Genomic DNA, 12,339 nt, shown 5'->3' with positions numbered 1-12,339 from the left:
GATTAGTTAGTTGCAATTGAGATTGATTAGCTAGTCCATTACTTGCAATCGTAATTATAGATTATAGTACAAATTATGATTGCGATTAGTTACAAATTATTGTTATGATTGTGATATTATTTAGTTCATTAGTAGTAATCGTTAGTAATTAGTAGTAAATTAAATAGAGTTAATTATAGAAACTAATCATTAGAGTTAGTTAGTAATTAGTAGTACTCATTTTTTACTAATTAGTAGTTCATATTTCGTTGAAGTAAGTACTAATTATTTAGTAAGCATGTTCTTAATAATATCAGTAAGCATTAGTAATTAATAATAATTGATTAATTATGATTTATTAAGTTAGTTCTTTAGTAGTAGTAGTAATAATAGTTTGTAACTAGGAAGTAATTACTAGTGATTAATAATTAATTCATGATTGTATTAATTATTTAGTAAGTTTGTTTGTTTGTAGCAATCATTAGTAATTAGTAGTAAGTAATTACTAATAAATAATCATTAATTAGTAATTATCATCTCATTAGTTAAATTAATCATTAGTAATTGCTAATAATTTCTGATTAATAAGTAAGTATGATGTTGTTAGTTCATTAATAACTACTAATTTGTGTGTGTGTGTGTGTGTGTGTGTGTGTGTGTGTTGTTAGAAGTAGTTAGAGTTAGTCGACTTAGTTTGCATAGATTATTATATGCAAAACAATCAACTAATTTTAGGTACATAGTTTGATTTAGTTATGTAATTAACTTTTCATACATAGTTAGACTTATCATTGCCTTCGTCATAAGCAAGACATTATGTAATGTTTTAAGTACATAGTTTGATTTAATTATGTAATTAGTTTTACTTACATAGTTACTTTTACATATATAGTTACATTTAGTTATTACATACATCCTTATATTTAGTTAGTTAATTTAAAGTTAAACTAATAATTTAGTTAAATAAGTCATCATTTATAATTATATTTAAACATAAAACTAATAATTGTTGTACTTAGAATTAATGTAGTTTGCTCATCCGATTTTGTCTCATCAATGCAAGCTTCACCTTAGCAAGGACAACCACAATCTCTATAAGTACAATCCTCCAAAAGGTTAGAATCTACGTTTTCTTCTTTTTCTCATGTTGAACAATAAAGGAAGGTAAAGAAAAGCAAAGAAAAGTACATCTGTTTTTAAAAGATGGGAGAATTGCACATTCCCCAGTAATTATAAAACAACAAAGAGACTTATACTAGCTCTTTGACATGTTGCTTGTATAGCATGTTCATCTGTTTTCTTATGTTATTGCTCTGCTTTAAAAAAATTATAAGTCTTAATCAAAAGAATATGTGCTTGTTGAACCTAGTTGCATGTGTCAACAACCTAGTTTTTCTCAATGCCATTTGTGATTAAGAGCTCTTATATATTGCCACCACTGAGCCATCACCTAGTTGGTAGAGATGGGTGTGTGTGAGTTCCAACTAGTCACAAGATTGATTCCTCCTAGTTGTTGTGCACATTCTCAAAAGCACCTCTCATCCTTCAAGTTGGTGTTTGGGTGAAATCTCGTTAAAATATATAGTCATTGCACAAAAAAAAAAACATTGCAAAAAAGAGCTCTTATACAAGGCCTAAATTTGTTGAGCTACTTAAATTTCATGTGGCAACTAAGTCTTTTGAAGTACTTTTCACTTATTTGGTTTAAGCATTGAGCTATTGAGAAATGTATGTATGTTATACATAATATCAATTAAAATTACAAACAACGTCATCAACAATATGTCATTTGATAGATTCAAAAAAAATGTTTTCATGGGAAAAAAAGTTAAAAATAGGCATGACAATGGTCAATTCTATATATTTTCTTTATTTTGTATGAAATATATATATAAGTGTAAATTAAAAATTAGAAAGTTAGCTTAAAAACAAGGGTGCACCATCGTGCTTAAGGGCATTGCCCTTTTTTTCTACATGAGAGAGAGAGAGAGAGAGAGAGAGAGAGAGAGAGAGAGAGAGAGAGAGAGAACACCCTTTTTCTTTAATTTTTTAAAATGAACTCTTCTTTCTCAAAAAATAAGATATCCGTACATTTCAAGGCTAAGTGAATCACTTAACTAAAGTTAACAATGGGTAATCTTTTGGAACCTGCACCACCATTGTCATAGCATCATTGTATAAGCATATGCCCTAAAGGGCAATTCTAACAATGGAGGTGAACAAAAAGACTTCACTTCTCCATGTGAGAGCGTAAATGATTGATACCATACAAGAGCAATGATTGCAATCAATGGTTAAGACCATGTTAGAGCAATGCTTGAGGTTAAGACCATGTCAGAGCAATGCTTGAGGCTATGATGGTAAATATGTAATAATGATTAAAAGTAGATAGATCTTCTCAACATGATCCCAAAAAGAGAGGCAGGATAAATTCAAGTTTCCAATAAACTTTTCACTACAACATATAGACCCAATACTGATGTTTAAAGCGACAAAATTATTCATGGAAAAATTTGCCCCCATCATTGATATTCCTGTTGTTATTAGCAACATGATAAATATGTCGCTATTTGCATCACTATATGCGCCGCTAATTCTATTAACGATGTATACAGAATTAGTGGTACATATAATGATGCAAATAGCGATGCATATAGCAACAGAGAATTAGCGACGCATATAGTGATGGTTACAGAGTAACTTTCCGATACAAATAGCGAAGGTTACATAGGGGGGAAGAATTTAGGTGGTAGGGCATGCAGCCCTATCACCCTTCTAACTATATACACTGAATATTATTCTATAATTCATTTATCAATGTGTTGGAAATAAAGGGCCATCATGCCCACCCAAACTGGGTGTGAATGTACCCTTCAAGATTGTACCATATTCATATACCTATCTAAAAAAACCTAAGTGGTACTACCCACATAATGTGTTTGCTTCTCTCTCACTCAACATGCATCTGCATTGACTTTGACAACTCCATTGAAGCTTCATGGATCCATGCATTTCAAAATGGTATTAGAGCTGGAGTAGGAGTTCCATTTTTCCACGGCTTTGTAGGTGCTTTTGCAGGACTTCTTGAGTTTGTGATGAGCTTAGGACAATGAGTTTTCATCTCAGTCCATAGGTCAGGTCCACCTCAGTTTGCACATGAAGACTTGTAGGAGCTTGCTCTTGACTTGGTCTAGGCTTATCCTAGCCTTCCTGTAGCCTTGATTGAGGCTTACAAAGCATTACTTGCTATTGCCCAAACCCCAAGAATAGCAGGCACAAATTCACGCAGGTGTCTAGATCTTTTCTTTGACAATTTAGTCCTCTCCCACTTCTACCCTAGCTTTATGGTGGCTTATCTTTCCTGGTTACACCTTGGTAAGTGACAATGAACCTCCCCATTGACTGTTGGCACTTGAGATTGAGATTGACCACCATATCTTCAGTTTTGGATTGTGAAGAGCAATCTACAGGATGTGTAAAACTGACCAACCTATATCTTGATGGCTCATGTTCCTTGGTTATACTCATTTGATGTCCAAATGACTATGATTGGTGTTGGATACTTGGGGGATGTTATGCTCATGCTATGAGATGTCTCTGGGCTGATTCAAGCACTTCAATTTTTCAAATTTGACACAGATATATGTGTTGTAATACACAAGACTGAATACACTTTATAGAGGTTTATGCTATGCCTAATGCATTTAAGCTATGGCTTGGGTGCTACTGATGTTGTATTCATTTATATCATGAATGTTAAACATCTCAAGATGACTTTGAGGATGATTTGAGCTTGGTTTAGAGCTTGCCAACATTGTCTTTGGTTGTACAAAATTTTAGGTTACATGTACCATACTTGCCAGAGATTTTGGTTGAGTTTTATGCTTCCGATGAGGCTCTCTAGTACGGATTTGGTACTAACATAATAGCATTTGCTTGAGCATTGATTGCACATGCTTTGTGCCTCATATATGGGCTGAAACCGATCAATTTATTTAGACATTTTTTTATGTTGTACATTGTGAACAACAAGTACCATTTGCAAACAATCTATGCCTAGAGCTGTCATATGCTATTTGCTGATGCATTCATGTATGCTACTGATTTCAAATGCCTTGGCTATGCTAGAATATGATCAATAATTAGTACTGAATAGTAGAATTTGGAAATATCTTGCTAGTTGGATTTTGCATCTCTTCTTGGTTAGTTGTGTGATAGTTTAGGTTTGTCTTTGGTGACATTTCCTGTCATTTTTGGCCGCAATCATGGCTGCAGCAGTGATAGCAACAACCTTCAACGTATCAAGAAGCTCGAGGATGCACATAACTTTGCCATATGGCAAAAGCAGTGCTACAACATCTTAGTGTTGAAGAAACGAGTGAAGCCTATTAAGACTAAGGGGATATGACCTGCAGACATAGAGCCAAAAGATTGGGATGATCTAGATGAGCTTGCACACTCTACGATTAGCTTTCTATTGCAGACTCTTTGTTGTTCAACATAGAGAAGTTGGATCTACCTATACTATGTGGATGAGACTTGAGGAGTTCTATGCTCAAAAGAATGCTACTAAGCAAGATTTACTGACTAAAGAAGTTAATGGATCTCTACATGAAGAAGGGTATAACCATATCTATACACCTCAATGAGTTTAGCTCCGATTTTCAACCAATTGATTGCTTTGAAGTTTAATATCGATGATGAGTTCAAGGCCACTTTCTTGCTGTGCACTTTGCCTAAAAGTTGGGATACATTCAGGAAAGCCATGAGCAACTCTAATGCATTCCTACTATACTCTAATGTGGAGAGCTCTTTGCTTATGGAAGAGTTGAATTGACAGAACAATGCAGCCAACAAGTGTTTTAATGCATTTCACACTAAAGGCATGTCTTAAGAGAGGGAAAAATCTAAAAATAAAATATGCACGTCTATTCTCCATCCTTCTCCCTTCACATAATACTCCATCATTTCTTCCTCTTCTTGGACTCCTGTAGGTTGGCATTCTCCAGGATAGGGTAGTTGGTGTAGAAGTATTCTCCTTCTAGGTGGTAGTCATCATTGGAAAAATCTTTGGGGTAGTAGTATCCATCTCCTTCGAGAGGGTATTCATTGTAGAGATTTTAGTCTTCAAGGTAGCCTTCTTAGTAGTAGTCTTCAAGGTAGTAGTCGGGATAGTAGCAGTCGGCTCTCTTGTTGGGGACAAGAACTCTTTTTTGGACTGAGCTCATTCTCTCCCTTTTCTTCTTTGTCATCTTCATCTAATCAAATCTCTTCTTCTTTTTTCACATGCTTCTTCTTTTCTTAGCTCCCCAAGGTAGTGGCATTTTCTTATTGCGTCATATGTTGGATCATGTGACCCCAATCTAAGAATGTATGTAACAATCAAGAGGAGATGATGTGTTCCATGTTGGTTGATGTGAACTACATTCGCAAATCATCACATGTCCAATTCATTATTGCCTTTTCTTTCAAGGCTCTTCTTTTTCACAAATGTACGAAGAGTGTTTACAACAAGAGGATTGAAGTTAATTTTCTCAAAAGTTTCCATGTCTGTCTCACTTTTGGTCTTCCCACTTCATAAGAATTGATCATAAGCTCCTTACTCCTGGCACTCCCAAAATAAGTGTTGTACCATCTCTTCACATCTTTTGGATAGCACACATAATAAAGGGACCTATCTAGCCTTAGATGATCTCCCTCTGTTGTAGGAAACTTGTTCTTAAAGGTCTAATTTTAGCCTCCTTGAAGGAGTGCAAAACCATATCCTTATTTTCCAAGTTCTCATCTTGGTTCTAGGTATTTCATCCTCCAATAGTCATATATTATGAAGATGTGGAAGTATCTTCTATCGGTCTAGCACACAAGGACTTTACCTTTCTCAGTCTTAGGGCATTTTAAAAGGCTCATAGGCTTGACATGAAGGAGGCAAGCAAGTCCTCTCTCATCTTCAAAAGAATTTCCTTGATCCAAATGGTATTCCTTTCTTTAAGCTCCCATTTGCAAACAATTTCATATTTATAAGCCATCAAATATGTCTTCTCATCCTCTCAATCCTTGTTCATATAGAGCCTTAGAGCATAGAGGCTTCTCGTATAGAAGGATATAACTGTCCTGAAAGGCACTAGATTATCTAATGCAAACTTGGGTTGCTTTTTCCATCCTCCCTAGCACACCATTAAACCTCCTTGATAATTGTATTGCCACAATTAGAGATCTAATCCAACAATTCATCATACCCGCAAAAGAGATTTTCTATTTGTTGTAGCTAATCATTGAACCAAAGAGATGTGAGAAGTTTGGAAAACCCCCATAATAGCACCTAGTTGTCTTCTCTTAGCATTAACAGTACCCAAAACTAAGACACAAAGTGATCATCTTCAAGAATAGTCAAAGCTTTAAGAATGCCTCTTTAAACTAACTAGTCCAACTTATTTGAAAGCGGGCTATAATCACCATGAAGAGTAGTGTTGCAAAGAAGCCGATGTACCTTATGCACCTTTTTTAAACATTGTTAACCCTTTTCAAGGTCAGCTACAACAAAAGGGAAAAATCTATGGGGGTGCAAGGGCCAAAATAAAAAAGAAAAGATGCATATGAAGTCCAAAAGCACTTAATGACACTTGAGAAGTGAAAAGCAACTAAAAGGAAAAAAGTAGCCATTACTAAAAAGAGTGAAACAAAAAAACAATCAAAGATCAAACTGCAACATAGAGGTGCCCCAAAATACATTGACTACATCAAGTGATAACACTAAAGTTGGAAGTGCAAAAGCACTACAAAATGCAAAAATCTAAAAATAGCACAAAGATTTCAAGCGCTTTATGGTAATTCGGAAGATCAAATCTTATGTCCAAGACCCCAAACATTCATTATAGTATTACTTTAAAACACTAGCATCGCTCGTATGCAAGTTATAATTTAAAGTTGTGCACACATAAAGACACCATGCATGTGTCAATTGTCAGTGGAATTAAATCTAAATACACTTAACAAGTCAAATACCCTAGGTTTGTATGCAACAAATACACCTAGCAAGTCAAATACCCTAGGGATGTATGCGAGAAAGTTTTTTATCTAGGTACCCAATGGTAAGTGGCCCTGCCCACTTGTAAGCTTTGTATTCAAGGTGGGAAAAAATCAAAGGAAAATATTCCAATGCTTGCAAATTGAATCATGGCTTATCTCCTCGCTCATTCCAACTTCTTTGTGGCATCTCTTATGCATCTTGTATCTATGTGAGAAGAGGGTGGATCCATTCCAATGTCTATTGAGAGGAGGTTGGCTCTTTTTCTTTGCATGGTTGTTTCCTTCTTCATCATGCTTTCTTTTGTTCCATCACAACCATTGTGAGTGTGCGTGGAGAGAGAGAGAGAGAGAGAGAGAGAGAGAGAGAGAGAGAGAGAGAGAGAGAGAGAGAGAGAGAGAGAGAGAGAGAGAGAGAGAGAGAGAGAGAGAGAGAGAGAGAGAGAGAGAGAGAGAGAGAGAGAGAGAGAGAGAGAGAGAGAGAGAAGAGAGGGTGTGTGTGTGTGTTTCTAACTTGGAGGAAATATTTGTTTTATAGAGTTTGATTTGTTGCGTGCACAGTTTATGGGGATCAAGGAGTGCAAAGCTATGAGATGGCATGACTATTGGAATTGTCAAGAGCTTGAAATTCATCAACACATCTCTAGACTATAACTCAATGGGTCTTGTCCTTGTTTATCATCTTTGTTTGATTTGAGAGCTACACTTGACTATAGATTAGATTCTTGGTCAATCTAGTCTCATGAAATTAGCATGATGTGGATGCATTCATGATATAAATTATTTCTTTGACATCATCCTTATACTACATGCTTCAAGTTTGAACATGCCAATTGTGGTTAACTAGTCATTTTTGGTCTCCAAGTGCTTGTATTGAGTGGATTTTTGTGATTGGAGGGTTGGTTGCAGCCATAGCACACCCAAATCTTGCTACATAAAGGGTTTCTAAGTGATACATGCATGTGGCATAAATGATAATATATCGTGTAGAAGTGGCCTAGTGATAGAGCTTGACTAATTCCTATCATATAAATATTGCACATACATAATTTGGGCTCTAAAGGCCCATGTTTGATGAGGCTTTGAATGACCATGTCATGTCACTTCTTTAACTAAGTTTTATTATTTTCATGCTTGAACCAGTTACGCTTTGATTTGTTGCAAATGAGCACACTTCTAGAGACTCCATGGGATCCTCAAGGAGGTTAGTTTGAGCCTGTTAGCACATAGGTTGCTATTAATTGGACTTCATGATGCATCATGATATGCCATGAATTGGAGGCTTTTAGATTGGATACTTAGTTTTCATACTAGATTTGATATTTTCCCACAAAAAACATTGATTGGACACAATTGGTGGATTGCCATAGTAGCACATGTTAGATATGCTCAATGCCAGCCCCACTTTCCTAAGGTGCTACCAATTATCCACAGTGCTCAAAGTTGTAAGGCTCCCATTATGAGGAGAAGCCATGGTTAGGTCTTGACTTGTATGTCAAATGAGGTCTATGTGACCAAATGGTAAAAATGTAACCCTTATAAGTCTAGACTTTGGGTTAAATAGAGTATTAAGCTAGTAGCAACTTGAGGCATACTACATTGAGTTGTAGGGGTTATCAAAGTCTAGAGCCTTGTAGGAAATAATAGGCTATGATGTTGATAGGCACAACTTGATCAAGTTGATCCAGTAGCCTTGTATGAAGTAGGATGAACCTGAGTGAAGACCCCTAGGTGAGACACCCTCATCTAGTAAAGTATGTGAGTTTGACTCTACATTTGAGATTAGTTCAAATGGTGATCCAAAAATTCCCTAATGTTCCAAAGCGTGACACACTAAAGGGGACCTTCAAACCCACTTAAGATGTAGAAACCTAAAAAAGGATAGAGAAAAACAAGGGAAGGATTTAGAGGTAGAAAGATAAAGAAAGCCTCAAATTTTCTTGAATCTTTTTACAAAGTTTCAGAAAGGAGATTGTGTTGTGGTGTTATCACAAGGCAATGAGACAATCAAAGGACCCACCAAGGTCAAGGAAGTCAATTTGGTTGATGAAGGGCAGGAACCTTGGCATGTATTCATAGATGATGACCTAATTAAGGAGGAGGAGACTAAATTTGTCAGTCTACCGAGATAGGTCTAAGATGTATTTGCTTGGTCACTAGAGGAACTTCCCTAACATGATGATGATAGGGATTTGACCCTAACATCATCATGGATAACATTCCCATGGTTCCTGATGTCACACTACACAACCTTATGCAATGATTCCCAAGCATGCACATGATATAAAAGAAGAGATTGACAAGCTTTTAAATGTAAGATTCATTTATGATATTGAACACACGTACTAAGCATCATCAATTGTCATGATACTCAAGAAGAACGGTGAAATTTGAGAGTGTGTCAATTATAAGAGAGTCAACAATGCTACAAAGAGAGACAACTATCCTCTCCCATACGTAGAGTATATGCTAGAGAGAGAAGCAAAGAAGGAGGGTTATAAGTTCTTCCATGGATTTTTTGGGCATAATGAATTTTAAGATCAAGTTCAAGTTTGTCCAAATGATAGGCAAAAAATGATGTTTGCAAATACAGTGGGGAGAGTTCACTTACATAGCCATGCCCTTTAGCATGACTAATTCTTCTGCCACCTTTCATAGGTTCATATATGTAATATTCAAGGATATGTCGAGGATGTGGCTTGAAGTCTTTGTAGCTAACCTTTGTATTCACACTAGTTGGGAAGATCACTTGGAGAAATTGTAGCCAATATTTGAATGGTGCCAACCTTTGTGCAAATGAAGTAAGGAATGTTAGCATAGTGTATGAGACTTTAAAGAAGGCTCTTTCCACAACACCTGTTTTACGAGCCATAGATTGGACAATCACATTTCATGTGCATATTGGTACTTCTAAGTGTGCAGTTAGAATAGTAATGTAGTATTGTGCCAACTTGACTTGGAGAGAGTCCACTATCAAAGCCATCATAGTACCATTGTGCCAACCCATAGAGCATAACATAGACTTCCTAGATTCAATTGCATAAGTAGACAATTCTCAATGCTAAGATGAACTACTCAACCAATGAAAGGAAAGGATTAGGGATGGTGTTTGCCATTGAGAAGTTTATGCATCATCTCTTGGAGATGCCATGCTACAACAAAGTGAAGGCACATATGTGAATGGAAGATGTAGATTTATGGGGGTGCACCTAAATTAGATGTAAAGTTGCATATAGAAGCATGATGTGATCTAATATTCTAATGGCCACATGAATATATATGTGACTAAAATTTCATGCACTCACAAATATACATGTGATTATAAACATGGCTACATGAATATATATGCGACTAAAATTTCATGCACTCACACATATACATGTGATGATAAACATGGCTGCTTTTAAAATTAGCTTGCTCTATTTTTTGCCTTGCTTTCCTGTGCGCGCGCGCGCACACACACACACACACACACACACACACACACACACACACACACACACACACACACACACACACACACACACACACACACACACACACACACACACACACACACACACACACAAAGAGAAAGAGAGAGCCCTTCACGAGTTGCTCTATCATGGATCATGTAAGGAAGGTAGCTTGGAGAAGAAGTCATTTTCTTCCAAATCAAACTTATGGAGTCTCTCTTCATTTTTGCTACATATTTCTATTGTTGTGGCCATGTTTTGGTGGAATGAAATGCATCTATAGCTATGATGTTATGTGTAGCTATGGGAGAATTTTGTAGTTTAAATACATGTTTACACACATGTTTTAACGTGCCTTTTCTACATTGTGAACATGGGATGACCTAGGTTTTAAACATGTCCTATTTTCTCTATTATACTATTAGGCATGATTTTTTATTAACTCTCAAGATTTTTTATGTATATGTGTAAATTTGTTATGGATTTAGGATCTAAGGTCATAGTTGGATTTGTCTTGTTTGGTTGAAGAAGAGGCAAAAGAAGAATAAAAATATTCATTATCCAAATTATTCAAAATTTCAATGGTATGGCTTCAATGTTTCTTTTGATATGTGGTAGAATTTCTCTTATTCATTGCTAATTTGTATTGCAAAGGCCGAGTGGGTGAGGGTATATTATGTTATTTTGGACACCAATGTGAGGATGTGTGGAGTATATATGAGATGCTATTTAGATTTAGACATGGTTGACTAGGTATGTAGTACCTAAAGCCACAACTAACACCCTTTTCAGAGGTTGTGGCAGTTAGGTCATCAAGGGGAGCTTATTGTTCTGATGTGTTGACATGGTCACAAATTTGTTTGGGAAAATCTAATATTTTGTCGAGATTGGTAGTTATTAGGTAAAATACAAGACACACCCTCATCATTTCCTACTTGTGTTATAGAGGTTGGTTTAGGTTCAAGAGGCCCATGTGTGCTCTAGATTGCAAAAGAGCCTAGGCATATGTCTATGTGTATGCCTTTAGATGCATCTTTGCCTAGCTTACACATACATTTATGTGTGTGTATGTGTGACACACACACACAAATTTGTAGGAGTACATGTCATGCATATGCCTAAGTGTATGCATAGCGATGCATAGCCTATACATATGTGTAATGGTCCCTTCGAAGTAGAAGCATTCCTCCGACGCCGGGAACAAAGAGGCTTCCCCGAATACCTCACCAAGTGGCACGGGCATCCACTCAAGGAGGCCACTTGGATCTCAGAAGCGGAGGCCCGTGAATGCGGAAAGGATGCCTTCGCCCTTTGGCTCGAGGAGAACCCCCTGCTCCTTCTACCGACCCTTGAGCCGCCCCAGCACTCCAACAAATAATGCGGTTCTCAATCATAGACCCCAAATGTGCCTCCACTCCTCAAATGTAATTGAGTCGAGGGTGGACTCGCATGGTAGCAATCATCACAAATAACTCCATCAAACGAAAAAGCCCCCAACATCTTAGTGCGGCAGACAATGGCCAGTCTGATAGTATAGATTGTGTTAAGACCCCGCGGTCCCCTTAGACCGGCAGACACTGACCAGCTTGCTAGGAAAAGCTGCATTAAGACCCCGGATGAGTCAAATAACAAACACTACCCTTAGGTTGCTGAGGTCAGCAATCCAGTAAGCGAGGGTGAGTGTAAGGGCTTTGTAGCTATACCATGCCGTTGCTACCGATTGCACCTATATAGGGAGTAGTAGTGTACATAGCCTATGTGTATGCATAGCTTATGCCATGGCTTATACCTATGCATATGTATATAGGTATGTGTATGTGTAGCCAATGTGTATATGTATAGGCTATGCATAGAGTATGCATACACATAGGTTTTATGTATA

The sequence above is a fragment of the Lygodium microphyllum genome, chromosome 25 (genome assembly GCF_053477565.2).
Source record: "Lygodium microphyllum isolate KBCC chromosome 25, Lygodium_microphyllum_v1.1.10, whole genome shotgun sequence".
NCBI lineage: Eukaryota > Viridiplantae > Streptophyta > Polypodiopsida > Schizaeales > Lygodiaceae > Lygodium > Lygodium microphyllum.
Note: the sequence above shows the minus strand (reverse complement) of the source record.